Source organism: Haemorhous mexicanus, chromosome 9 (genome assembly GCF_027477595.1).
Source record: "Haemorhous mexicanus isolate bHaeMex1 chromosome 9, bHaeMex1.pri, whole genome shotgun sequence".
Taxonomy (NCBI): Eukaryota; Metazoa; Chordata; class Aves; order Passeriformes; family Fringillidae; genus Haemorhous; species Haemorhous mexicanus.
Genome location: NC_082349.1, coordinates 13,251,122 through 13,278,278, shown reverse-complemented (window position 1 = coordinate 13,278,278; position 27,157 = coordinate 13,251,122). Strand labels below are relative to the sequence as shown.

General features: G+C 37.2%; 1 protein-coding gene and 1 long non-coding RNA gene across 2 annotated transcripts in view; one reads left to right on the top strand and one right to left on the bottom strand.

The window, feature by feature from the left end:
- Window positions 1–1,518, bottom strand: part of ADGRL2 (adhesion G protein-coupled receptor L2) — a 386,374-nt gene extending 384,856 nt beyond the window's left edge. The window contains exon 1 of the mRNA XM_059854096.1: window positions 1,377–1,518. The gene's annotated coding sequence lies outside the window, so the exon portion shown is untranslated. The remainder of the gene's footprint in view (window positions 1–1,376) is intronic.
- LOC132331089 (uncharacterized) lies at window positions 1,023–26,517 on the top strand. Its single transcript, XR_009487490.1, has 3 exons — window positions 1,023–1,396; window positions 8,002–8,074; window positions 26,437–26,517. It is a non-coding gene; the product is annotated as an uncharacterized LOC132331089 (long non-coding RNA).
- The last annotated feature ends 640 nt before the right edge of the window (window positions 26,518–27,157 follow it).

Genomic DNA, 27,157 nt, shown 5'->3' with positions numbered 1-27,157 from the left:
AAAGCTTTTTTTTTCAAAAAGCAGACTCTATATCAAAGAGAAAAGATGCACATTTTAGGCACTGAAATACTTCACAGAGCGAGCAAATACTCTCCTGAAGCATTTTTAGTAAAAATATCTAATCCAGAAACATAAAATGAAAATGTATGACTCAAATGTTCTTGAAGAAATTAGACAGGATATGTTTGGGAATATCTCTCTGTCCTGGCTGGTTAACTAAATTTTCATTTTGAACTCTGTTTGAAGCCTCACAGAACTGTTATTTGATTAACCTGACTATGTTAGATAGCAAGTTATCCAAAAGCAGGGTGGCTCCAAATCTAATTGCTGTCATTTTTTAAATCCAGCTGTGCAAAACAACAAACAAGAACTTTACTCCAGGACAAGTACAAGTCAGAAAAATTCTAATTTTTGCAATATATTAGTCTTCAATTCCATTACTTGTGATTTAGCATATCTGAAGTTGTTTATATAGTTATTTATATAACTATTTTCAGCCCTAAATTCTGACAATGTATTCAAAGAAATATACATTAATAAATGCAAGATTTTCTGTCTGCTTTCATAATTCCAGTGTGTGCTGTCAGATGTATTAGTTCAATATTTCAAGTATGCTGATGTTTGCTTAAAATTAGAATGTAACTAATGACGTAGTGACTGACTTTCCTTTTCTTAAGGAGCTTTTTTAGGAATCTCATTCAAATAGTTGTTTCAGAGTTGCACTTTGTTTGCAGAGCAAGCACTGCCTATCCAACCTTTCTAAACAACAAATATTAACACAGAATAGTCAGGGTTCCATTTCATCACTTCTGCTGGTAATTCTACTAACTATGTTTATCTTGTGGTCTAAATTTATGACAGGCCCATTTGCAGTGAGGCCTGGAGTTTCCTTGTTTACAACACTGCAAAGTAAAAGGTGACCCTTTTATTTTTGTTTAAAACCTTTCAACAGTTTGTTCTGCTCCAGAGATAGCACCTTAATAAGGTTTCAGGCCAGAAAGCTCTCTTGTTTTCTTTTGTGGGGGTACAGTTCACTGCATTTACTTACACAGACATTAGAAAACATTTTTAAAACAGAATACAAACTTGGCTGTAGATTACATTTGTAGATTAGAAAGCTTCTGCACTGAGATCCTACCTGCCGTTATGTAAAGGAAAAGAGAACCAGGGGGGAGAGGATACATAGCTGGCTAAATAAACAGTAAATGAGCTGTTTAAACAGTTGTATCTATACACACAAGTAATAAAAGCATCAGGCACCTGGTGCAAAGCTATTAGGTCCTAATTCTGACAACAATATACATCATTATAGTGGGATCTGATAAAGAGCAAACACTGGAGGCATTACATGTCTTTAGAAGAATCAGGCTTCCTACCTTAGCAAGAGTGATAGAAGGTAAGTCCCCCTTTAAAGAAAGTTGTAAGTAAAGCCAGGCAGCAGTTGCAGTGAATTGAGTCCTTTCAGTCACTGTATACATGCAGTAGTTCTGCAATAAGGGAAAAATATAATGGGAGGAGCAGCTGTGAACGAGTGACCTCCTGAAGCTGAGTTCTCTTTGTGAATCGAGCACTGGGAGCCAGTGCCTCTGATTTGCATGGATTATCTCCACTTGAACAGATACATTTAAATTAACTGGCACGGGGGCACGGGGAGAGAAAACAAAACAAAACAAAAAATTAAAAAAGGGAGAGCAAATAAAAAAGGGAGTGAGCGGGTGAGCGGAGGAGCGCGGGGAGCGGAGCGCGGAGGGCGAGCGGCGAGCGGGGCGCTCGGCTGGGCGCGCTGACTCGGCAGCGCTGCGGCTCCGAAGAGCTACAGCTCCCTCTTCATGCCGCAGCCGTAAGACGAGGAAAGCTGCCTTTACGGTCGAGTTTAGCACAGACTCCCCCCACCCCCGCCCCTGCTCCCCCCAGCTTATGATGGTCCATTTGATCAGATTTCTATAAACACTTAATAACTCAGCCTGACGTGCACCCAGGGTTTTGGACTGCAAGCTTTAAATGATTATAAATCTGGTAAACCCTGCTAAACGATTTTAAACACAGAAGTATTTTGAACATAGCAACTTGTACAAGTGAAGATGGGTTGTTTCCAAGTGTGCCATGGCAGATTTATTATTTGTGAGTGTACAGGTGCTTTTAAAATAGTTAAGGGATGGCAGCAGTCAGAGCACGCTGTGCGGGAAGATCCCCAACAGGATGGTGGTGTGTGTTCCAGCCGGTGGTTTCAATGTTATCTAAAAATCTAACAAGACAAAAGAGAGGCAAAAAATTTGCATTCAGCCACTTCAGAATTTCTCCCTTATTACCATAAATACCACAAACATTACCTGTTGCGCACTCCTGATTTGATTTAAATGCAGTACTTAAGCTGATTAGAGAAATATGAGAGTATGTTCAACCCTCTTGAACCTGCATCCAATCCAAGAGGATCCTGAAATAAACTTTGTTTCTTTTGTTCAGAATATTTAAAATAAGTTCTTTGTACACAATGGTGTAGAATTTTGTGAACCTCTACGTGGATTCATTCTGCTCAGAAATTAGATCAAAAGTCATGAAAAGTAGAAGAATGACTGGTTATGTGTTCTTTCATGAACATCCTAAAACAGGAATGGATGCAATTGCATTCTTTGAGAATTTTTCATTGGTGAGGTTTGGTGGGACAAAATGGCCTGTATTAGCACTCAGAAGACTCAAATATTGCCTTGTAAGATGCATGTCTTACTGTAAAATAGTGCTTGCTCAGAGATAAATAGAATGAAACTGTGTACAAAGACAGCCGTGGCTGAAGTCTGTTTCCAACTCATTTGCAAATCAAGCTGAGTCCAACATGAATCTGTTGGGTTTCACATTTCTGGGGAAGCCAACATTTATTTGTGACACTGAATCCAGAATGGTGCCTTTATCTGAACAGAATATAGGCTAAGTACTATACTTAATTGAATGAGAAACTGCTTCTTTTGAAGTAAAATTTACTACAGATAAACGATCCCATAGACATTGGAAAAGGTAGTGGAAGATATATTTGGGTTTCCTAAGACATGCTATATGACACAGTTATTGGTGTACCATTTAAAGTATTTCCTCTGAGAAGTGCTCTTGTTTCACTGGAGGTCTGGGAGTTTGATTATTTTGAGAGGGGAAGAATCCTTCAACTAGACTCTGTGTCTTTGAATACTTACCCAGATAGTATTTAACCTGACTGAAATATCATCCTTCCCTGTGCACAGTCCAGAACTTCTCAACTATGTTCTCTGGAAATATCTTACTTGTAAGTTGGACCCCAAATTTTATTTCTTATTTTCTCAATTGCGACCACTCCACTTCCAGTGACCACTCACCAGGTAATAACAGATGAATTTGACTCCAGCAGGGCACTCAGAAGTCTAGTCTCAATATCAAACCTGTACATGATAGCTGTGTAAAGCGGCCTCCTGGTTGATAGATGGCTTTGAAAAAGATGGACTGTGAACCAAATTTGCTCTTATTACTCTGTACCCTGCAATACACTCCTCAGTGCTGCAGTATCCAAGCTGATAATGGCATAGCTATTCAGTCCCACCAACCTGTATGTCACCAGCAACTGGAAATCCTAGAAAAAGAAAGAAATAATCCAGCAGTGAGAGGGATTTTTGCCTGAAGGGTACATGTAAGAGGAAATGCCTTTTGTAAGGAGTGAAGATAGCCCCAGAAGGTACAAGAAAAAAATCCAGGGACAATGTGCACTGGATTCAGAAACTGTGTGGTGTATCTTATTCTCTGGAAAGATATATATGCCTGCAATGTCATCTGCTAAAGTTCATCAAGAGAAGACCTTACTAGAGACGTGCCTGGAGGTAATGTTGAATGAAGATGAGGATTTGGGGAAATGGTGTAAGAAAGAGCAAACTGAATGGGCAACTGGAGAATTATGGGCACTTTTTAAGCAAGAGGTCATATAAGAGATACCTCAGGGGAGACTGGTGAGTCTGGGAAGTCTGTAAAAATATAACAAGTGGAGCAATCTGGGAAACAGAGGAAAGCAAAATAATATGCTTGTCGTCTGGGAGACTAAAAAACTAAAACAGAAAAATAGCAAAACAGAAGGTAGAAAGGAAGTGGAAAAATTAACTCTGGAAAACAACTGTAGAATCCAAAAAGGAGTGATAATGGTAGAGAAGTTAGTGAGTAAGGAAAAATGGAAGTAATGATCATCTGTTAATAGAAGGCAAAATGGACTAAGAAAAAATAGTGGCTGCTTGAACAGGGAGCCTGTGTTAATCAGAAAGAAATAAACTGTCACTAAATCAATTCCACAGAGCAGGATGTGAGGTAATTTCTCAATACGGAAGATGTGGGTGGAAAAGGAAAAATGCATTCTGCTGGGAATAGGGAAGGATCTTTTTTTTAATTTAATTTTCTTCAATGGGAAGTGATGCTAAGAAATTCCCACTGGAATAAATCAAAGATGATTAGACTAAATGATTTCATTTTAGGTAGGGGAAAAGTGCCTAAAAAGAGAAGACTCATGGGAATAGTAGCTGGCTGAATATCCATGGAAAAAAATGGAACTGAGATCCACATTATTTAAGGGGAAAAAAGAACCTTTAGAAATACATGGAAACCTTGTTAGAGCTTCATGTCTTGTTGCTCTACACAACAAGAAGCAAATCTGCTCAAGGAAAATTGAGCTCTGGTTGAGGAAATATTGGTGGAAGATCAGGTAAGAGAAGGTAAATTTACATAGTGGGACCAAAGTATGGTAGTGTTCAAGCTGCTCAGGAAAGACCTGAAGAAAGATAAGTGCCTTCTAATAATCCAATAGATTAGGAAGGAAAAATAAAGTGTGGCATGCATCAGACAAGAACGCATTTGGGCCAAACTAAGGCAAATATTTACTATGCAGTCACCAGCCAGTAAGAGATGGGATTACCACTCTCTTTGTTCTGATAAGCAGCACAGATACTATCAGAAAACTGGTCCAAAACCAGAGCATGAGTAAAGCTCATTTAAATTAAATGGAAAAATCAATAAAAATAAGGCTTTATGGCTGAAGCAAATTTTGTTAGCCTAAAAGACCTTGTTAGTAAAATTAGACCAGATTATTCAAGATCTTGAATATAGAAGATCCTTGTAATTCCTTTGGATTAAAAAAGCTAAAGATATGTGGAATGTGTAGGAGATGGAGATAAGACAATGCATGGAAAAGTGGCCAAGTTATTCCATGAAATGGAAGAACACCTTCCTTTATAAGACATGTGCAATCACAGGATGAAAGAAAAAAGATGGATCAACAGACTGATGTGTATTAGAGGGCAAAATACAAAGTAAAGTGAAAACTGTCAACAGCCAAACTGATTTATAATTTGGAAGGATTATTTAAACAAAGAAGAAAACAATCTTCATGCAGATGAGACCGAAAATTAAAACCATGGGGCTTCAATACAAGCTAATAGAAATAAAGAAAATGTATCAGCAATTAAATATTTCTTTATGTATGTTTTCACAGGAAACACGATAAATAGTGGGAAAGAAGCTGTGATGCCAGAAAATTACCAAACTGGAAGCAAAACTAAAAGCACGGTGTACTCAGGACAGGGAGAGGTATCAAATAAAGTCCATTCCACAATCTGACAAGAAAGGGAATGTGAAATCCCAAAGCTGGTAGGAAGCAGCTCAGACATGATACTGGCTGACTGGAGAAGAGCAAATGTATTATCCATTTATAAAAGGGAGACCTATGCAGCTACAAACCCATTAGTTTGACCTCAGTTGCTTCAGAAGAAATTTTGAAGGAAAAAATAATTGAAGACAGGGAGGCAAATGGAAAATGGGATAACATACAAAAAGGATTTACTAAAGATAGAATGTACAGAGTGAATTTGTTATGGCTCTTTAATAAGATAACTGATTTTCTAAACAAAGATTTGTGATACATCTTATCTATATCTGTGCTGCTTATGATACAGCATTACATAGGAAACAGGGGATTAGGAGAAGAGTTGTAAAGTGGATAAGAGATTGTCTAATGGATAGATGGCAACAGGTGGCATTGAAAGAAGCAGCACCAAACTGCTGGAAATTTACTAGCAGGAATTCTCAAAAATCAGTCTTTCAATCAATCTTTTTTTAACATTCAGGCATGAAGAGAAGAGGTATGTAATCTATAGTTTCCATTGAGCTAGGAAACAAAGTCCTTGCAAAAGACAAGTGGGGTTTTTAAATTACATGAAATACAAGTACCTGAATATTTTATACATACACACATGGAATTTGGTACTATATTTTTCTGTAATAAAAAGAGTATTTATGCCATGCAAAGAGTGCGGCCTTATCTGAAATTCTGTACGTGGTCTTTGTCACTTGGAATCAAGAAAACATGCAAAAACTGGGATAATTGCAAGAAGGTGCAGCTGCAATGGCTGGCAGACTGGAGAGCCACCATTCATGGAGGAGAGTAAAATACTTAGCTGCTTTTGTCTGACTAAGCAAAAAACTGAAAGAGGATATGACTGGTGTCTGTAAATGTATTTCTTACACAGCAGACTGGAAAACATTTGAATAAAGCTATAGAACAAGGCTGACAAATGGAAAAGCAGCTCATGCTTAGATAAGAAATGCAGGGAGGATTTCAACCATAAGAAAAGTGAATTTTCCAGACTCCCAATAGCTGCAGTAGGGGTAAAAAAAAATTAAGTATGTTTTAATGGAGAATGATTCTTCTGTTAAAGATGTCCTTTCACCTGGTTGCCTATGCAATTAAAAGACTAGGCTTGAGAGATTCCTCATCTTTTGTTCCCAAATTCTGTAATATATTCCACTGAACTCGGTGACCTGTCATGTGTCTTCTCCCTCCCCCTTTTTCAGTGCCAATCAGTGTCTCTGGTGTTGCTGAAGACTCAAGCAGACTCAATAGTGTATCTGTCATGCTTCAGAACATGCTGTCTGTAGATGCACTGTGCATTCTTCCCTCTTCTGCCCTTCATTTTGAAACCTGTCTGATAAGGAAAGATTATGTCATAGATATAACAATTATTTTAGCATCCAGTACAGAAGCTGTTAGGTACTCCATCCAAGATAACTAAGAAAAAGAAAAGAAATAAAGAAAGGAGCAAGATAATGTAGCAAGAAAGACAAGAGTGCACTTTACCAGGAAAATGTTGCTGGAGTAAAATAAATGAGAAAAGCATATTAACTTTTAGCCATGACTGAAATCACAGAGCAAGTCAGGCAGAGAGAGTGAAGGATGTAGAAAAGATTAGAGAAAATGGACAAAGAAATTCAAGAAAACATTTTTTAACTTTACAAGAGGCTTGATTTTGATTCACTTATAAAAGAGGTCCCTTTGATTTATTTAAATCCCCCCTGAACATCCTTGCTCTGCAATTGTACACCCTGTTAACAATTCTCTGCTGATTAGACAATGGAAAAGCAGAAAAGAACCAATCATGGTTATAACAGCAGAAAAGCCAAATACATTCTAACAACTGGCTATCACATTATCTGCTGCATCCCAGAAAGGAAAGTCCAGCAGATATAACTCAGTACCTAAAAAGTCAGATTAATATGCAAAAGCACCAATGTGCTTGCTGTTGTTGCTATTTTTGTTTATTCCTGTTCCCAATATAGGCAGATGTGAACACCAGTAGCAAGTATATACATTCAGATATAATAGGAGATCCTGGATTTCTCATAACTTATTATAAATGCATATGCAAGCTGTAACTAAATCCCAAATATTCAAAATAATCAATATCAAAGGGTTCTACCTGAAGTACTTCCAGCAGAGCTGATTAATTCCAGAAAGAAGGGCCTATGATCTGGTTTCCTAAGGAGAAAAGTAGAGGAAATCAGATCCTTGGTGACCCTCTAAATGAAGTCTTTGAAGGAGGCCAAGCCAGTCAGAGATTTTCTGGCTGAAGAAATTTCATTGAGAAAAGCTGCTTTGTTAAACTGGAGAACTTTTGATAAAGTGTTGTAGATGCCAAGGAAGGCTCTAAGGAAACCTTTGATCCCTTGCAGGTCTCTTTGTAGAGGTGAAGAAATGTGGTGTAGCAGTGGTGTAGCTGGCTGGATCCTGTTTTCCCTGTCTCAGGTGTGTAACTATGGGCAACATATTCACTGTTCTGTTTAGATAAACTCACTGATAATAGCAAAGGTGGGGACTGGAATGTAATTTTCATTCAGAAGTTGTAGAGTCTAGAAACAATAAAAAAAGGTCCTTCTTTTAATTTAAACAAATAAAGAAACAAAGCTCTCTTAATCCTGTGAGGGAGATACTGAGCTTTCCAACTACCTGTTGGAAGTCCAGAGGGTCTATTCTGTAGAGAGTCTCAAAATCTGTAGGTCTGAGAGAGAAAATAATTAAATTAAAAATGAATTCTCCCCGAAGAAACCTGAAATTTCCAAAAGCTTTTCTTTTTATTACACCACCTTGTACCAAAGTTTTATGAAAAGATAAGGAATCACCTCAGAAACAACCTGTCTGAAAAGCAGCCAATCTTCAAATTTTAGCTTAGGTTATGCATGTAGAATTCATCCCCAAAATAATTACTCAGAAACTGAGAATCTACATCCCAACAAAAATTGAATTGAAAAAATGGATTCCATGGGTTTTTCCACAAAGTGTGTAATCTATGAAAAAAGCAAGTTGGTGCCTAGTGAGAAACTATTTCACTGGTGAATTCCTGTGTGACTTTAATTTTCCTGTATGCTTAGAGACATCTATGTTTTTTCTTACTTTAAAGATAATCTCTGATGTAGTTTCATACTATATTTTTTAAAAATGGAAAAATGGATGTTCTGGTTAGTTTGTGGTTTACCTGTGATGTCTGTAGGTAATCAAATTTCTGGTTCAGCCTTCCAAACCCGACATAATGAAATGGTGGAAAATGCATTTAAAACATATTTAGTAACAGAAGAAAAAGGAATAAAATAAAACATTTCAGAGAACACTGAAGCAATTACTGGTGTTTTACTTGTAATGACAGCTTTCCCACACTTTATACAAAGAACAGAGTGCCTGTTAGGCCAAAATGTGGTGGATAATCTTTATGGAAGAAGGGTGAAATTTAAATCCAGACTCTAAGACTGGATAGTGTAATGAGCAATAGACAGACTATGCACTTAATTCCATTAAGTGAAATGTATTTCATTAACAAAAGTGTTAGCAGAATTAAAACCTCACACTAAAGGAATGTGAAAATCATCGGTGGCAGCCAAAAAGCTGCTGCAATATGGCACATATTGCAGAAGAACTGAGGCTGATGTGGGATTAAATACATATGAAATGAATAAAAAAAACCTGACAAAATTGTAGCAAAATTTGAATGTTAATTTATGGCACCTAGTGAAAGAAGCAGGACAGCAGATCATCTGCATATAAATGGCCTCAACACATTTCTTGGTGCCAGTCTGTTACCCTGCTCAGAAGGAAACAAAACACATTTCTTAACCAGACTAAGACAATGAATTGCCAAACAGGAGATTCATTAAATTTCGTTAGTTAAACAGGAATAATAAAAGCAACAGCTTTTTTATTAAAGTCTAGTAAAACTATGAAAATGATCTATGGACTAGAGGAAGCAAGAAAAGATGGAAAGAAGAAATAAAAATAACCCAGGATACCTCCATGTTAGAGATAGAATGCTTTCACATATACACTGTGTTATGGATAATTATGCTAACTGACCCTGAGGAAAAGTTTCATATCTTGTGAGGCTCTGAGTATTGGAAAGGACTCTGAGGAACATCACATAGGGAAGAAAAACCACCATAAATATCAGGTGACAGAATAAGATGTAATACCACAGACTTTCAAATAAGAGTATGCAACAAGTCCACACATAAATATCATAATTACAGAAGGAAAAAAGGCAATGTGGGAAAGTTTATTCTAGTCATAATTATATTCTTATCCATTTTCCAATATTTTTTAAAAGCAAATTGAAAACAAATATTACAAAAATCAATGGAAACTAAATGTACATAATTTTCAAGTGTTTAAAACAAAAATTATTTTAGATTTTTATTTTCTTTTCATAAATCTGTTCTGTCTTTTTTATCCACATCAAAGGACCAGCTAATCCTTGCAACAACTATTATCTTAAATTTCTAAAGTGGCTGAAGTTTTTATTTTTTAGATATACAAGTGAAAACTTATATGTATTTAGCAAGAAAAAGAATTCAGAAAAAAAAAAATTAAGAACCAGTATGATGAATAAAAAATCCAAGACATTTGATTTCTTTATTTGGGATTCTCTTTTACAGAGATGAGCAAAAATTTCAGAAGCCCTCTGTTGCAGAAGTGTTATCTGCTAGTATTCAAGATTTTTTTGTCAGAATTCACAGTGGTTTCTGTGATACTGTAGTCATCACATCTGATTACATTGATTGATATCACAGTGTAACAATTGATACAGCTCTGTCACATCTCTTTTTGTAATGACCAACCTCAACAAGTCACATCTGCTAAACTGTGTGAAAGAAAGGGATCACTGAGTTTTTGTCTAAGTGGAGCTTTGTCTTCAGAGTTACTTGAGGCTTTTTCCACTTGTTTCTTATGAATACAATGTTATCAAACAAGACAAAAGAGTTAGTCTATTGTCATTATAAAAGGATCCAATGTCTCTTCTCTTTGTAATTATATAATGGGGTTGCCTGTAATTGCTGGAATAGTCCGAAGGGTGAGCTGGGTATCTGATAATTCCCTCACAATTTTTCAGTGGCAGTGACATCTAAATCATCCTTCTTGGGTCTTTGCCTCCTTATCTGCAGCAGGGCTTCCCCCACATGTTCCCCTGACAGCCCTTTTAGCTCCTCACCCTGCTCCAAGTTTTGCATCCCAAATCATCTCCCTGGAGCACCAAGTCCCCTCCTCCAGGCATCTCAGGCCCTTTTCTGCAGCTCAGGACTGCCTAATGACTTCACCACTTTCTCACCTTTGTCTTTGCAATTGAAAAAGTAGATCTGTTAACAGTACAGATAGATGTTTTCAGTGACTGACTCACTTGGAGACTTTTGGTATTCTCCTGGCATTACTTCATGTTGTTTCTTTTCCTGTTTCACACCCCTTCAACAGAGTCTGTGAGTTTTGGTCTGTGTAGAAGAGAAGATTAGTCAAGTGAACACAACAGTATTTGTACCAACAACATGCAGCAATCTTCTCTTTTCTCCCCAGTCACCGATGTAGTATTTTAGGATATGAAATGTTCAATTTTCAAGCACCATTTTGAGATTTGCTATTTAATTTCAGCAACAGTATGATGATCAAGTTTATTAAATAACACTCAACTGAGAATGTTCCCATTTCAAATCTTGATTCCTGAAAGGTTTAGGGCTATTGTTTGGTTTCTTGTTTCTGGTAATTTCAGTGTAACTGTACATGGTACATAAACATACATTAAACACCTCTGGGGTCCCCTGCTGAAGGACATGGACCTGTTAGAATGAGTTCAGAGGAAAGCACAAAGCTCTTCAGGGCTGGAGTAATGGTGCTAAGGCCAAAGATGTAAATAAAAAAATATTTTGAAAGACTAAGAATTTTAATTTCTTGCTAATCCTGTAGTGTATTAATAAAACCTGACATTAAAAATTTAATTTAAATACAGCACTAGGAGCCTCATCTTTCTAACTATCTGTGTGCTCAAAAAGGAGAAAGAGCCATTCCTTCAAAGAGCAATCCAGGTCACCTAGGGCAGGCTGGGCTCCCAACCTTCCATTTTACCTTTGAACTGAGGTTTCACCTGTGAAGAAGCAACAGCAAGTTTACAGAGAAGATGAATTAATTAACTGGATCTGTGGTCTTTTATTCCAGCTGAGTGTCAGGAGTGCTGTGTTTGCAGTGTCAAAGATGAACACATTTATTTTGGGATCTTTTTAACAAGCCGTTAATGGATGTTGATACCCGTTTGCCATTACAGTTAGTGACAATTTGATGTCTATGCTGACATTGTTTTGAGAATCTCATCCCAGGAGATTTGAACAGAAAATCTAGCAACCTTCTTTTTTTTTTTTTTCTTTTCTTTTTTTTTTTTTTAATAGAAGGACTCTTGTTTCCTGAAGTATTTTTATTACTTCCTCTCACTACCTGTTTGGGCAACCAAACTCCTCCCTTTCAGAAGTGAATGAAAACAGTTTGGGCAGCACCTGAATGAATTAAATTTTTCAGTTCTGTGGCTGCCTCTAGGAAGCTCTTTTCATTAAAAGTGATTTGCATACTTCCAAACTGTATTCCTTATGACTGTCAAAGCTGATTTGAAGCAGAGGGCTGATGGGCAAAAATCAACAAAATTGCTAAGGAAGAGTTAATAAGGTCAAACAAATTAGTTGATCAGTCTTTAAAGAAATCTTTCTGGACTAGTTTTCTGTTTGCTCAGGAATTCAGGCAAACCTATTCTTCATGCAAGTCTTACTTTTTAATTCATCACATTTATTTTTGCAGAGAAGCAATATTGAAGATTGAATTTAAGCAATCACTTTAGCCTTTTCCACTGGGTTAGGTAATGCAAAGAAATTACTCTATGAAGAGTCTAAAGCTTATCCACCTTTTCCTTACTGTGTCACTCTCTCATGACACCTTGTTGTATGCTTTGTCCTGTTATTAATATTCATGGTTTTATTTCAGTACCAGCACTTTATTCAGAAGATCTGATTTATGCAGACAAGTCACCTCTTCACAAAAAAATGGGAAGAGGTGGGGAGGATTATGTCCATTTATTCACATCCTGAACCCTTAAAAATATTTATCACAGCAAATATAATTTGGATTATTTTGGGTTGGGTTGTCAGAGGTGCTGTGGTTTGTGACAGCACCGAGCAGCTGAAAGAAGCTGAGGGCAGGTTCAGTTCTGCCATGTGTAGGTGCTGTTTCAGCCACAGAGCTGCACAGCAGAACTCTCTCCTCTGCCACTCCTGCTTCAGGTGGAAATAACCCAGCTCTGCTTCTCTCCCTTATCTAGAGCTGAAAGCAGGTCTTTGCTGCTTTAGTGGGCTTAGCTCCAAAACTTACTGAGCAGGAACAGGAGCAATTTATAAAGTTCCTCTGGATGTACCGAGCAAGTTTTTAAAAACTTGATCTCAGTAGAATTGCAGCCATTGACCATGTGGGATGGCTGGGAAAGAGCAGGAACATTTCAATCCCTGGAGCAGGTGACATAAGTTTGTTGCTGGCATTTTCCTTCATGATGACAGGGACCTCTGCAAGCTGATGACAGTTAGAGGCAGCCAGGTTCCAGTTTTGTAAAAAGAAAGCACTCTGGGGATTGTAGATATCACCTGCCCCAAAAACCCCCAAGAGACAGAGGCACCTATTTGGACTCAGACTCTGTGCACAGCATAAGTCTACATCCTAGCCTCCAAAAGACTTCTAAAACTCATTTTGGGTTTACAGGGCAAAATTGCATGAAAAAGAGTTGTTATGTGTGCATAGTGGAGAAGGGAGAGGAGAGAAAGAGGTGTCGAAAAACCAAAAGATGAACCAAATGCAACTTGTCACAGGTCTGTCCAAGATCACTAAGGCTGGCTCTGGCAGTTGGCTAAACTCAATATTTGTACTATTCAAAGTATTTCCTAGGGTAATTGTGGAGAAATACAAGGAAATACTGTATTTTTAGCCAGAGCTGCTGGGAGGTAATGAGTGCTTCCTTTGAAGCTGGTTTGAGTTTCAGGCACTCAGTACCTGGCAGGATCTGGCCTGTGTGGAGAGCTCATTTGTGTTGAATCACACTGACATGACAATATATGACACACACAAAGGTGGAAAGAAAAATCCATGAAATACAGAGGCAACTCTGTTGACTTCAATAGTATGTCACACATCTGAATCAGGCTGTATTTGTTCTTGAGGCTTTAAAGATAGGCTGTATTCAAAGGAAACAGATTGCAGAAAATCAAGTAGAAAATGGAACAAAATTCTTTGTTATAATTACGATGTAATTTTTCTTTCCAAAATATAGAAATTCAGCAATATTTTTCTGCAATTGTTTCTACCAAAGCAAAAAATGAAGTAAAAACAGTTTTTATTTTAGATGTTTATTACTTTTTTCATCCAGTGTTTAGAGAGTGAAGACTGAAATGTCTTGGAATTTTATTTATGGTGACTTCTATCATCTTTGACACAGAAGTTTAGACTGATACAAATGTATCCATCTGTGTTCAGTATGAACACAGAAAAAGGCATTAAACCAAGGCAAACTCCCTCTCCTATTTCAGTAGTAATAGTATATGGAGAAGAATTATGTAATTTACAATATAATCAAGTGCTCTCACCTTTCTTCCATGCACGCTGCAAATTGTTCTCTCAGAAATATGCTACATCTTAACATTTTTGCAGACTCAGTTACACTTTTCTGGCCAGAACCTAGTACATCTCTTATTTGATGAGAAAGACATTCATTCTCATGAATATCATGTAAAATTCATTAACATCTCTATGAAATTGCTGTCAGTGGTGTTAGAAACTGACAATAAGTGAATAATATTAATTGGAAACCTTTTGGGCATTTTTCATCAGGATTTTGGTGTTGATATTAAAATGTATTTGAATAATATATCTAATAAATATAGTTGGAAATAATATCAGAAAGTTTTTAAAAAGACAGTATATGTTTCAATAAATAAATAAATTATTGGAAACTGTATTGTAATACAAATATTATGTATGTTTGTCTTTCATATAACACTTTTCTTTTGAATTTCCCAAACTTCAGACTTTCTCCAAAAAATAGATTTGCCATTATAATTCCCACTCTAAAGGTAGGGAAATTTGGTATTTAGAAAAAGCATCAATGAATATTCTCTAAAAATCTCAAATTACTGCATGAAGAATTCTGGAAATGATTTAGCATCATGACTAAATTAAACACATTTAAAACAACAACAACAAAAAAATGTTATCTGTTCCCATGATCTTATTAAGTGAACTGCAGAGAAAATTCATGAACAGGGTTGGGGACCTTTTATCAACATAATCCTCTTTCCATCAAGAAGCCCCTCACATTCTTGCAACTCTCCAAAGAAACATTTCATTTATATCACTGGTAAAATACTTTATTTTACAAAGATTTTGTTCTTCAGTTCTCTGGCTAAATAATTGATCTGAGAGGGGCAAAACCTTTCAAGGAAATAATTTGAAACCCTGAAAAAACTTGAGAGTTCCCGATTTTAATTCACACTCTTTCAGATGAGGAAATGTGTCACTGAGTGTACATTCTGCTGTGTCTAAATTGGAATGTCAAAATATATACATACTTAACGTGGGATTCTCTAGGAACAGAAGTTGACTGAAGACTTTACAAGCCAATATTGACTGTGAGAGGGCACTGGGAGGAACTGACTACCCACTTGTGGGGCCCACAGCATCTGTTCTCATGACCTGTTCCTCAGCTCTCAGCAGTGCTGGCGTGCAGCAGCCCTGCAGTGAGGGGAGAGGTGCAGATGGTGACTCAGTGGTGGGCCATATCCCGGCTCTTCCACTTCAATATCCAGCCCCCAGCTCCTGGGACAAATTCTTGCTGCACTGAAGGAAGGGTTAAATAAGAAGAGCACAGCAGTTAAAGACACTGGAGTGCTTGCTGTCACCTTTTCTGCTTGCAGCCAGTGCCCTGGAGGGGTCTCTCCCAGCTCTGCCCAGCCCTGTCCCATGCCAGCAGAGTGAGCAGTGTGCACTGGACAGCACCTCAGTCCTGAACAACATGCATTTGGATACACCACAGACTGAGAATTCCCTTGCAAAATACCTCCCTTCTGTATGGAAAAAATATTGGGAACCTTCAAGTTCAAGAGTTTATCAACTTAATCAGCCAAATCCCACCCCTCACTCCTTTCTAAATTCAGTAATTCTGTAACTTCCCATGCCATCTTTTCATTGCTTTTTGTTTGGTTCTCTTTCTCACACCCTTTCATCACTGAGCATTTCTGATTAACAAAACTCTATGTAATTTTCTCTCAATCTTTATTACTGTTAATAAGGACTGCTTCTGCAAGGTTCTGCAGACAATTGTGTAAACTTTTCAGAGTTTATTCCTCTCTGCATGTGCAATGAATTACTCCACAACCCTAGACTGCTCCTGCGTATCCAAGGTGCTAGGGGCTGTACAAGAACGCACAAGTGCTTGAGAACCAAAGATCCAGAGATCTGACAGCATCTAAGTGAAATACTCCCTGCCCCTTATGAGCATTTTTCCAGTGCACACAAACCTGTTTGGACTGATATGAAGAGCCCTGGCACTGGATTTCACATTAGATACACTTCCTGCATCCCTATGTTGCACTCTGGTTCCTAGGGTGGAAACTAAAAATGCCATAATCATCATTAGTTAATCTAATTTAATTTATTATTTGGTTAAATTTCCTCCCTTTTCTAGTTCTTTTTCCCAAAGAAAACACATTGAAGATAATCTACTAACAAAGATTTTGCTCTTTCCACCAGTAAATGTGAGATTCAAATATATTTTGTGAATCCACCTTGACAGATGAAGCAGCAGCAATCACTTGGCATGACCTCCTTTCCTTTAACAGAATAAAAAGTAGTAAGGTTTTGTATTTATATAAACATATGGATAATGCATTAATATGGTCAAAAGTTCTGACACAGATGCCAACTCTGTGTGAAATGGATGACCATAGTGTGTTATGCTTCTTAGGACAGGCTCATCCTAAAGTGTGTTTGACATCACAATCTGGTCAAGTTCTCCATCTCTACATGGTAAGAACAACAAACTTGTGGTATTTGGCCCCAACCCACAACAAGCCACCTCCTCCAGCTGCACAATGACAGCTTCACCCCTCCTAAGGACAAAGTTACAGTACTAGATCTGGTTGTAAGATTTTGGTGTTAGCTAGGCCCATATAACTACCAAAGGGAGCTCTCACCTTGGAAACCAGTGGAAGTGGAAACCATTACTTTGTGACAAGGCTGGAATCAGACTCAGTTGATATAAGCAAGAAGAGTAATATTGTTGCAGAAAAAAATAAACAATTTTTAGGGAATAATGTCTAGTTTCAACACATGTTTTCACTTTGTGGACTGATGAAGCCTTCTTGTTTAAAAATATCCAGGATTACTGTGACTAAAACAATAGGGAAAGCACTACCTTCCTACAGCATGTATGGACAAATCAGGTGATGTTCAAAACAGAGTTTGAACAGTGGAATGTGAAAAACGTGCTGGGGAACTCAATACATTAATGTGAGACCCTTTTAGACATGAATATGAAGTTAGGAAACAGAAGTAGAGGATCGTGGTCTGTGTTCAATGCAGGTTATAAAAGATTTTCATGGATGGATGTTACATAGTCCATCCTAATAAACTGATTTCTTGTTTACTTCTGAGGTATTCAACCAAGATTGGAAGTGAGTTGAAATATTTCCACTCTTTTATGTCCTCTCCTGAAAGACAGCTTAAGAAGAATTTATTTAAGTACCAAAGCAGAAAAAAAAAATAATAGATGTAATGGCTTTCTAATAGCAATGGAGTTGAAAGCCTAACTCATTGTTACTATATCCAAAGCATTTTAAAAGTACAAGCAAGGAATGCATCTCTATCATCTGAGTTTAATACAAAATCATGTTCCTCTCCTGTCACACACAGGATTTGTTATAGATTTTATCTGCAATAAAAGCTATGTCAGTAGTGCCACATAATACATTTGTAAAGGTTAGAGATATTTTAACCCACATCTGTGAGCAGAATTTTAATGACAAGCATGTACTCTGAAGCAGTACTAGGAGAGGAAAACTCTTCTGTAGATATTAATGCAAATCAGTGTAGAACAATGCCTATGCAACATTACAATAGGGTCATTGTGAATCATGTCCTTGAAATTACAAATATGTGACATAAGTAAAAATATAATATTACGAATTCTGCCAATCTCTTGTCCTTGTCAGGGGTTTCGTTTTTTGCAATCCAGAGAGATTAAACCATTTTATTGCTTAAACTGTCATGAAGACCTGCGAAACAGAACAGCAGAGTTACTTTAATGACTTTCTTTTTGAAATATGCATTCTTACTAACCATGCATAATGAACAGCAAATTCACAGATGTATTGTTTCTGTCCATTTCTATTTTACTTTCAAAAAATTCATTTATTTCCACCTTCAACTTTGCTAATTAGGGGGAAAATGAAGGAAGCAAACACCCCATCAACAGTGCTTTTGTTCATATCCAAGGGCTTCAAGTACTATTTTTGAAACTGAAAGGAGGTTAACATGGGAAATTAAAGTTTTGATATTGAAAGGTGATGCTTCTTCTTTAATCATCCTCTGTATTGATAAAACCTTTTCATGGGATTACATCTGATTTAATTGTTCTTGATTCTTCTAATTGGTTTGAGATGATGCAGTTTCTGCAAGATGCAGCTCATCAATGCCTTGTCAGGAAAAAAACACTACAGCTGAAATGAACAAGAAGTTTATCATATGAGTTCCACTAAAAAAATGAAATTGATCCTTTGAACGTGTTTCACTTAGGCAGAGCAAGAGATGCAAGTAGGACAATGCTTGAACAAAAAGTTACATATCCAAAATAAACTCTTGGGTTATAGGTCTAGGACCATAACTACTTGTGCTACTTTAAGCTTATTTTGGCATCTGATCATCTTTATTGGAACTGCAAGATTCGCTTGGGGTAAATGATAATTTAATTAGGAGGCTCCATACAAAGTTTCAACTTTTACCTTTTCCACTTAAAACAACAAGTTTCTAGAAAGCACAGGCAAAAGTCTTGTTTTGATTAACCTTTTATCTTCAAGCCTTAGATCAGTATCAGGACTTTTTTTTCTCTTTTCATTCATATTCAATTTTAGAAAATAATGTTGCTATTTGCAGCATTACTGAACCTCCACATTACATTGTGCAATTATCCATAAGATTTGTGGAGCATAAAGCAAAACTGTTTGATTTTAGAGGACATCTGCTATAAATAAAATGATACTATAAATTTTCTAAGACAGCCATCACCTACCCAGTTGTTACAGAGGCAAAAAGTCTTGGCTTCCTGGAGCAGGTTCCTTTTCAGCCTCTTGTCAGGGAGGTCAACAGCATTTACTTTTGTGCTTTTTCTAGGTACCTTCCCCCACTCTAATGAAATTAGAATGTAATGCTTTCGACGCCTGCTCGTATCAGCTTTCATTCTTTGGGGAAACATGTGAACATCATTAAACACATCTCTCCCTGTTTTCAAAAATGTTTCCTTAACAAACTTTATGAAATTCAAACTAGGGGAGTTCATTCCGATGCTGTCTTTAATAAAGGGGCATCTGCTAATGCTGGTAAATGTAAGCATCTGTTACAGTTTCTGGTTGGAATCCCTCTTTTGAACAGGGAGATCTCAACACGGACATTGCATTAGCTAGGAAGGTGCCATCTCTGGAGCCTGGCTGAGTATTTGCTTTATCCTTAGGAACATTGTTGAAATCTGTTCATCCTGTGCTTTGCTAAGTGAAAGAAATGAAAGGAATTTTTAATTATATTACTGCTGCCACTTACTGTTAATAACAAATGCTACACGGTGCCATGCATGGCTCTCGTCTCCTGAGAAGATTCACAGCACAGCTGGGGAGTGGGGTTGCTGTGGGTCTCTCTTTAAAGCACACATTTCTGTGTAGTGCTTTGCTCTATAAGCTTGTTAAGAGTGGAATGAATTAGGAGTGAGCTGATGACTTGCTCACCTCAGAGACGCAAGAATTATGTTCTTGCATTCTTTGAAAAGTTCATGGGCAGCATCTACTCAGGTTCTCTGTGTGCCTTTTCTTCATGAGGCTCTCAAATATCTGAACTGTGGTAGGCCTTGGCATTTTTATAGTGTATTTACCTTCCGGTATGTAAAGAGCAAAGGTGCTTTTTAAGTCAAGCAGGATATGAAGGCTCCTTCTCTGGCAAGATAACCTCAAATGGTTTTGCAGCTGCCTGAGACTGAAGTAAGTGCTTTTGATGAATGAGGCAAAATGACATGTTTGGGGATGAAATAAGGTGCTAGTCACAGGTTTGTGGAACAGCAACCATGGTAAGTGCTTGAAATATAGCTTTTTTCCCCAGTAAATTTCTGTTGTGTGAGCTAGTTACACTTCTGAGCTGCTGCTTGTGCTATCGAAATCCCTTATTGCTATTAGATAATGATATTAAAGTCGGTTAGAAACTGTACTAGCAACACAAGCTGTGAAGAGTCATGAATCAATTCACACCCCAAAATGAGTGCAAGAGCATTTCTGTTTTAGAGTGAAATTTGGGACTCTGGTGTAGGCACATGACTGCTTGAGTGGGAAGATAAGAAAAACCCTAATATGCTGGGACTTGTGGTATCTCACTGAGAGATGATAAGACAGAAATAATAGCATTCCATGTGGGACTCCCTTGCTTTTGTCATTGGAGAAATATCTTATGCTAGCAATGAACAGGCAACCTTTTTGTTCTGCTTTACCATTTTATTCTATAGCACCTTACTTGTACTTTGTTACAAAAGGAGCTGTACAATTGCATTTTAAAGGTGTTTTGTATGACATACAAGAAGATGCATGCTTAATAGTACCTCCCTAAAGACAATTTGCTCCTTAAGCATCTCTGATACCTGTTTTGAAAGGTACAGCTGTCTAGGACACTTGGGAAGAAATAGATAAGATAACATGCATATGGTATAATTAGGCTGCAACTTTATTTACTATCTCATTTTGGAACTACTGATAAAGGATTGCAAATGTTAACACTTTATTTAATTATTTTCATTAGTTAGAGTCTGATATGTGTCCTCTGTTCTTCCACAACTGTTTCCTGAATTAGAGGAACTGGGAAGCGTGAATATATAGAGGGAATTTTAGAGAATTCTGGAATTCCCAAATGCTAGAACAACACTAAAAAGTGCTGCATGATGCAAGGGGTGAAGAGGCTGAAGAAGAAGGATGGCTAAATACTTTCCATATGAGACAAAACTAATTTTCATTCTGTGAAAATCATGTTTTTCCTATTGTATATCAGGTCCAAAATTATCTCTAAATATTTTTTTTGATTTTAGCTTTTCTTCAGATGAAACATGTTTTAGATTTATTATCTTTTCTCCTATTAATAATGGCTTTTTATTCAAATAAGTGATTTTAAAGTATATTCGTTTCAGTCTGAATTAGACCAAATTGAAAAGGAACATTTGTATTAGACTGTAGGACTATACCAGGTTATAGACCCTGGTAAATTCTTAATTGTGCCAATTTATGGCTTGATCTCAGAAGGACAGATTGCTTGTATACAGAGTGTTCAAATTATTCCCATGCCTGTATATATTTTCCTAGAACACAGGCTTTATAACTTTCACAGGTCTTCAGATGATGCAGTCTCTAAACAGTCCACAATAAATGATAACAGCTACAAAAAAGGTTTTTAATGGATTCCTTTTAAAAAACTGTTTAGGCCTCATCACTGTTATCTAATATACCCACTGTTTGTGAGCCATTTATTAAGGAAAAAAAATAAAAGAGAGGGGAATATAGAGGCAATGGATAAGGAATTCCTAACTAGATGCTGCAAGTAATTTTTTCTCAAACAACCCAAATCTTGCTAATTTTGAATACTTACCACCATTCAGATCAGCTGAGCTTTTAACAGTGGAAGGGTTACTAAAAGAATAATGTAAATAATTTAAAGGCGCAGCTGGGAATTAAACATAACAACATTGCTTGTTGCTGATAATTACTCTCCAGCAGGGAATAGTCCACCTATACTTCTGCATTTAACAAATATTATTACCTTTACTTTTTAAATACGCATTTCTCTGTTCTGCTCTTTTGTTGTTTGTTTGGGTTTGGGGTTTTTTGGCAACTTTTTGATACCTATGTCTTTTTCTATACATACAATTGTAGGATTTGCAAGAATAGTACTGTGCACTCAGGACTTTTTTCCTTCAGATTTTGTTTCCTAATGGCATGGGTGCTTTAGGATCAGTGAAACCAAATCTTGTTCTCAGGAGACTTGACTTGCTTTAATGTATTAAGCTGATAACCCATTCAATGAAAGAATCCCAATAAAGCATTTTTTCCATCTACTTTATGTATTTCACAGACCCTTGTGCTTTAAAATGTTACTCTTTTATGAGTTATATTGTGATTTTTTGACAATAAAATATGTTATTTTCTTTAACTGATGATATTACCCCTCATTGGAGCTATATGACTATCTAAAGGAGAAAATGAGCAAATTCTACATCTAACTACTTGAATTTCAAGGAGAACTGAGCATTGATTATGATCATCAGCCTTACATTATTCTAGTTTGATGCATCTCTCTCTCTCACTTTGTCTTTTCTGGCAGCAGCTGGGGACACTCTTAAGAGGAGAGATGCCCCGAGTGCCCTGGGGAGTTCCCTTTCACAGGGGACATTACCCTTGGTCACTGCATTGCCAGGGCAGGTGGCAGCTGTGGGGCAGAGGCTGAGGGCAACTCCCAGACTTAGCTCAAAAGCAGAGATACAAGGAGGCAGAGAAGATGAAACACCTTACATAATTACTTGCTGAATGCAGCTGATTGACTGGTTATTTGTATGTTATATGTGCATTGACCCTTGCTCACCCACTGTCAGACTCAGAGTGCAAGATTTGAATGGTTCAGCTTAAGGTGAATTATGTAGTCTGGCCAATGTTAACATAATTAAAACTTTTATACCAATTACTTTCATGTAACCTGTGCTCTATATATTTGAGAAGTGTTTTGAGCAGGTTTTTTTTATTATTTTTAATGTATTGGTACTTAACCTTTTTATCTCTCTCATCTGTAATACAGCTCTGATTATAGTAGTTAAAGGTGAAGAAACAATTAGAATTGTGGAAAAATGCATCCAACTTAATTTTACATAAATCTAAGTCAGAAACGTTGGCCAATAATATAATTGGTGTTTTTTTCCAGTAGGGGACAAAAAGAGGTATTTTTGGTTCCAGAGTGATATTTACTCTAGTCTGGCTCAATGGTGCATGGATATTCCACCTTAAAACTGTAGCTGCTCAACAACTCCAAAGTTATTTCAAGTACATAATTTTGCTTGCTCTTTGAATTTCTTTCTTACAAAGGTTCCAAGAGAGGTCCCTGGCTGATACAAAAACAGCAAATGGAGTGTATGAAATATAACAAACACTGTAACTAAAACCAACATCTTAGTAGGCAACTCTATACATAGATAATAATTTTGAAAATCTTGGTTTTAATAAGACAGGGTGTTTTGTTGATCCCTGCATTAGGAACATTGTAATAATTCATGCACAAGCTGCCTGGGGAAAGACTGCCAGACTCCAGGACAAATAGTCACAAGGAAAGTCCCACAGCAAGGAAGATGCAGGGTTAGTTCATAAATCAAAAACCTTGGGAGATCTGGGAGATCAAAAGCACATTTTGTAGAAATAGGTCCAAGAAGTTGGAGGCACGCACAGAAATCCTCCCTGCATCCAGCTACAGCTACAGCCTTGCAGCTGCAGCTCAGGTAATGGCACTGACCCTGTTACTGCTCCTTCGCTTTCAGGCAAAGTTTGGGCAGCTTTGAGCTAAGGCTTCAGCAGCCGAAGCTTTGGTGATTTTGGATGAAATAGAGTGCTTATGTAATCCTTGGTTTAGGGAAAGCAGAGTGAGCTTCCAGCTGGCTGAAGACAAGAGTCTGGGGGCTGGAGCACTTTGATATTCCCACCAGTTGCAAAGTGAATGTTTGTGTATTCCTTACTCACTGAAAACGAGACTTAGTTAAGGTTTAGGGTCCAATAATCCTAAAATCCCCTTATGATTTCTGGTCTTATATGCCAAAAAAGCACTTTATTTTTTTTCCCCTACCTGGCACATCTTTAAGTGTATATAGAGATGCATTGTTCACATTCTTTGAAGAGCTCTGGCAAGTGGGAAATCTCTCTAAGCACCATCGGAAACCAAAAACTAGACAAGGAAGTGTTTAAGTTCCTAGGAACTATTAATTTCCACACATCAGGAGGCTTACAAGCCATAATCACCACAATGAGTGAGTCACCCAACTTTCTGGAATTAATATACACCTTCTTTCTTGATAACATAGAATGATAACAAATAAAAAAAAACAGCAAATAAGGCAAGAGTAGCTATATCAGCTAGCTTCATCAGGAAGAATGAAAAATAGTTCATAGAGAGCCAGAGTTCACAGAGTTTTTGCTAAAAAATCCTCAAAATCTTTAAATGGGCTTTTTGACTAGGCATGTCTGGGGAAGCCCAAGTTTTTTCAATGTATAGTGTAAGATTACTCCTGTTGGCTTAGCTCAAAATAGTGCTCTTGATTTGTTACTTAACTAATTCCACCTGAATATCATAGTGAAAATCTGAACACTTAAATCTTGTCTTGAGATCTTGTTCTAGACACTAGACACAGGGCTGTTAAAATTCAAAGTCTCCAGACCTCACAGAGGCAACAAAGCTTAAAAGAATATGACCTTTTGTCTACTGGAGTTTGCCCTCTACAAAATGAAATACTGCTTTTGCCTACCTTACTGAGGTGGGTATTAAAGTCCTCCCTTAATGAAGGAAATCTTGGCTCTGTTAGAATCAATGTCAAAATGCACATTGAGTCCAACACGGCCAGATTTTATCTAGTATTTAGGATGCCCTCATTACTGCCCTGTGTGAACTGTGACAAACCCTGAGTGTTCTGCATGTGCTGTAAAATATAACCATCCGATGACTGTCTCTCTGTGTCACTAACTTTTGCCCCTTTCCTCCCCACATACAGACATTTAATATGTCTATAATTTGCTTGATGATTTTCATGCCTTCTTTTAATATTGCAACCATATTTGCTGGCTTTCTGCCTGGTCTCCTGGTCTCTTGGACTCGTGTGACAATGTATGCTTTCATTTGTTATTCAGCTAGTTTATTATCCTCTATGATTTTGTTTCATATTCTTTCCTGCATTCTTTAGAATGTCACTCTTGACTTCTCTCTTCCTTTGGCAGAGCTAAACCCCCAAAACTTCTTGGATTAATGTGGTTTGCATTTCCAGCTGTAACGTGTCTCATTTGAAAGTTTTTCTTAGCATTTGCAATATCTTTATCTGCTCTGATGCATAATAGAGTTTCAATTTATAAACTGCTTTTAACATCAAGCAGAAAGTTAAAAGTCCTTTATGAAATAGGGAAAGTGGAAGATAAACCTGAATAGTTGATACAGATAGAAGAGTTTTCAGGGTAGACTTAAATTGAGATAGCATAAAGGCATTTTACATATTATCATCTTTCTTGCTTTACTCCCATTGCTCCCTGCTCTCTTATTTTCTATTAAACATTAAATTCAAAGTGATATTTCAATTCTTTTGCATCTTTTGTGTTACTAATTGCTGTTCATAGTTGAGGGAAGTTGTTGAGCTTTTTTTCATAGAGGCTTTCACACATAAATTTTTGAGACTTTTGTTATGTTACTTTTACACTTGGACCAAAATGAATCCTCATCAGGGGTTTGCCTGGATGCTACAGTTTATCATCACGTGTAAGTCTCTAGAGCAGCTTCATTCTCTGGCAGAAATTCAGCTCCTATGCACTCTCAGGAATGTTAATTTACCACAAATTGTAGTACATTTCTTGAAAGTGATTTGCCTATAATAGACAGTCCCTGGAGAATTAAAAAAGTTTTGTTTTGTTGTTATTTTTTTTTTTTAACAAGGGTTATCTGACACAACCAGGATTTTCAGTTCTGGCTTGAAGCTACTGCAATAATGCATACTCTGTCTGATTTTTCTAATGTCATGATGAGACACCTTATTAAAGCTTGACATGGACAGGGTGTTGTGGAAAACACTTTGATTCTATAACCCAGAGACTTTCATAGGCATGCTGTGACACTGTAAGACTTTTTCCTCTTGTGATTATCTCTCTTTAATGTAGAATTATTGTACTGGAACTCTTAGAGTCTAATTTCCCAGAGTATTACATCACTCTATTGTAAGGAATCCTTCTTACTGTCATTCCTAGATCAGGATTATACAGAAAGGCTAATGAATACTCAAGAATTAATCATTACCTCAACCACGGATTGAGCTTTGGGAGTGGAAGAAGTAGGAAAACATCCACCATTTATCATTCCAGAGGCATTTGCAGGGCAATTCTGTACCCAGAATAAAGTGCAAACTAAAAAAAAAAAACAAACAAAAAAAACCCCCAAAAAAGCCCAAACAAAAAAACAAACCCCAATACTAATAACACAAGGTTATTATTATGTTTTTATTTTTTAAAAAGTTAACCCCTAAGTTCCCAGCTTCTAGTTTGCATTGATAAGATACTCCAGTGGTCTTCTGGCCACAATGACAGCACACATACCTTGAGGATGCCACTGACACCTCTGGGCCGTGCTTCATGCTGGCTTTATGAACTGCTTGTTGCCTTCTAACCTGTAGATCATCATAGGAAGAGTGAAAGCAAAATAAAAGGTATTTAAAGTAAAGCACAAATACCATTGTTACATGGATTGTTATTCTCTTACAGGAAGCATGATGCACCTCCCCAGCTCCTATTCAGAGAAATCTGCTTGTCGCTGATTTGCTATTCAACATTTAAAGGAAAGAGTTTACTGTTTCTTCAATGCAAACTTCTAAGGTATAAAATGGAAAATATTTGCTTTAACTTACATAGGAATACTTTAAACTTTTACTGCTTGGTTTCATTTGTCTGTGACTGAACAGTTACAGCAATCCCCTCACTTCGCTTTTGCATCATAATTTGCAATGAATGGAAAGAATTACTAGACTACATTTCCCTCAAAATCATTCCTCAAAAATTCTGTGATTACCTATTTCTTCTCAATGTGTCATTGGAAGGCAGAGGAGAGGGCAGAAATATGGATGGAAAGCAAATATCATGGGAGACTTGTTGAATCCCTGACCTTGCTGCCAGCAGCATTGATCAACACACATTTCCACAAGCTCTCTAAGCTGTGCCATCACCCACTTTCTCTTTAGCAGTCTGCCTGCATGTCAAGCTCTTTTACATGGAGTACTTCATGGGTTTTGATTCTGTTTCCAACCTAAAGCTGCTTCTTCTGGCATAATTCTTACAGCTCTTTCCAATCAAGTAATATTGATTTCAGGCTTTTCAAGTGCTGTTGCTATACAATTCCCTCCTCTGCTGAGTATGGTCTGATTCTCTCTTTAAAAAAGGCTGGCTCACTCCACTCCTCATCAGAGGAACAGTTCTTCTCAGCTCTTCT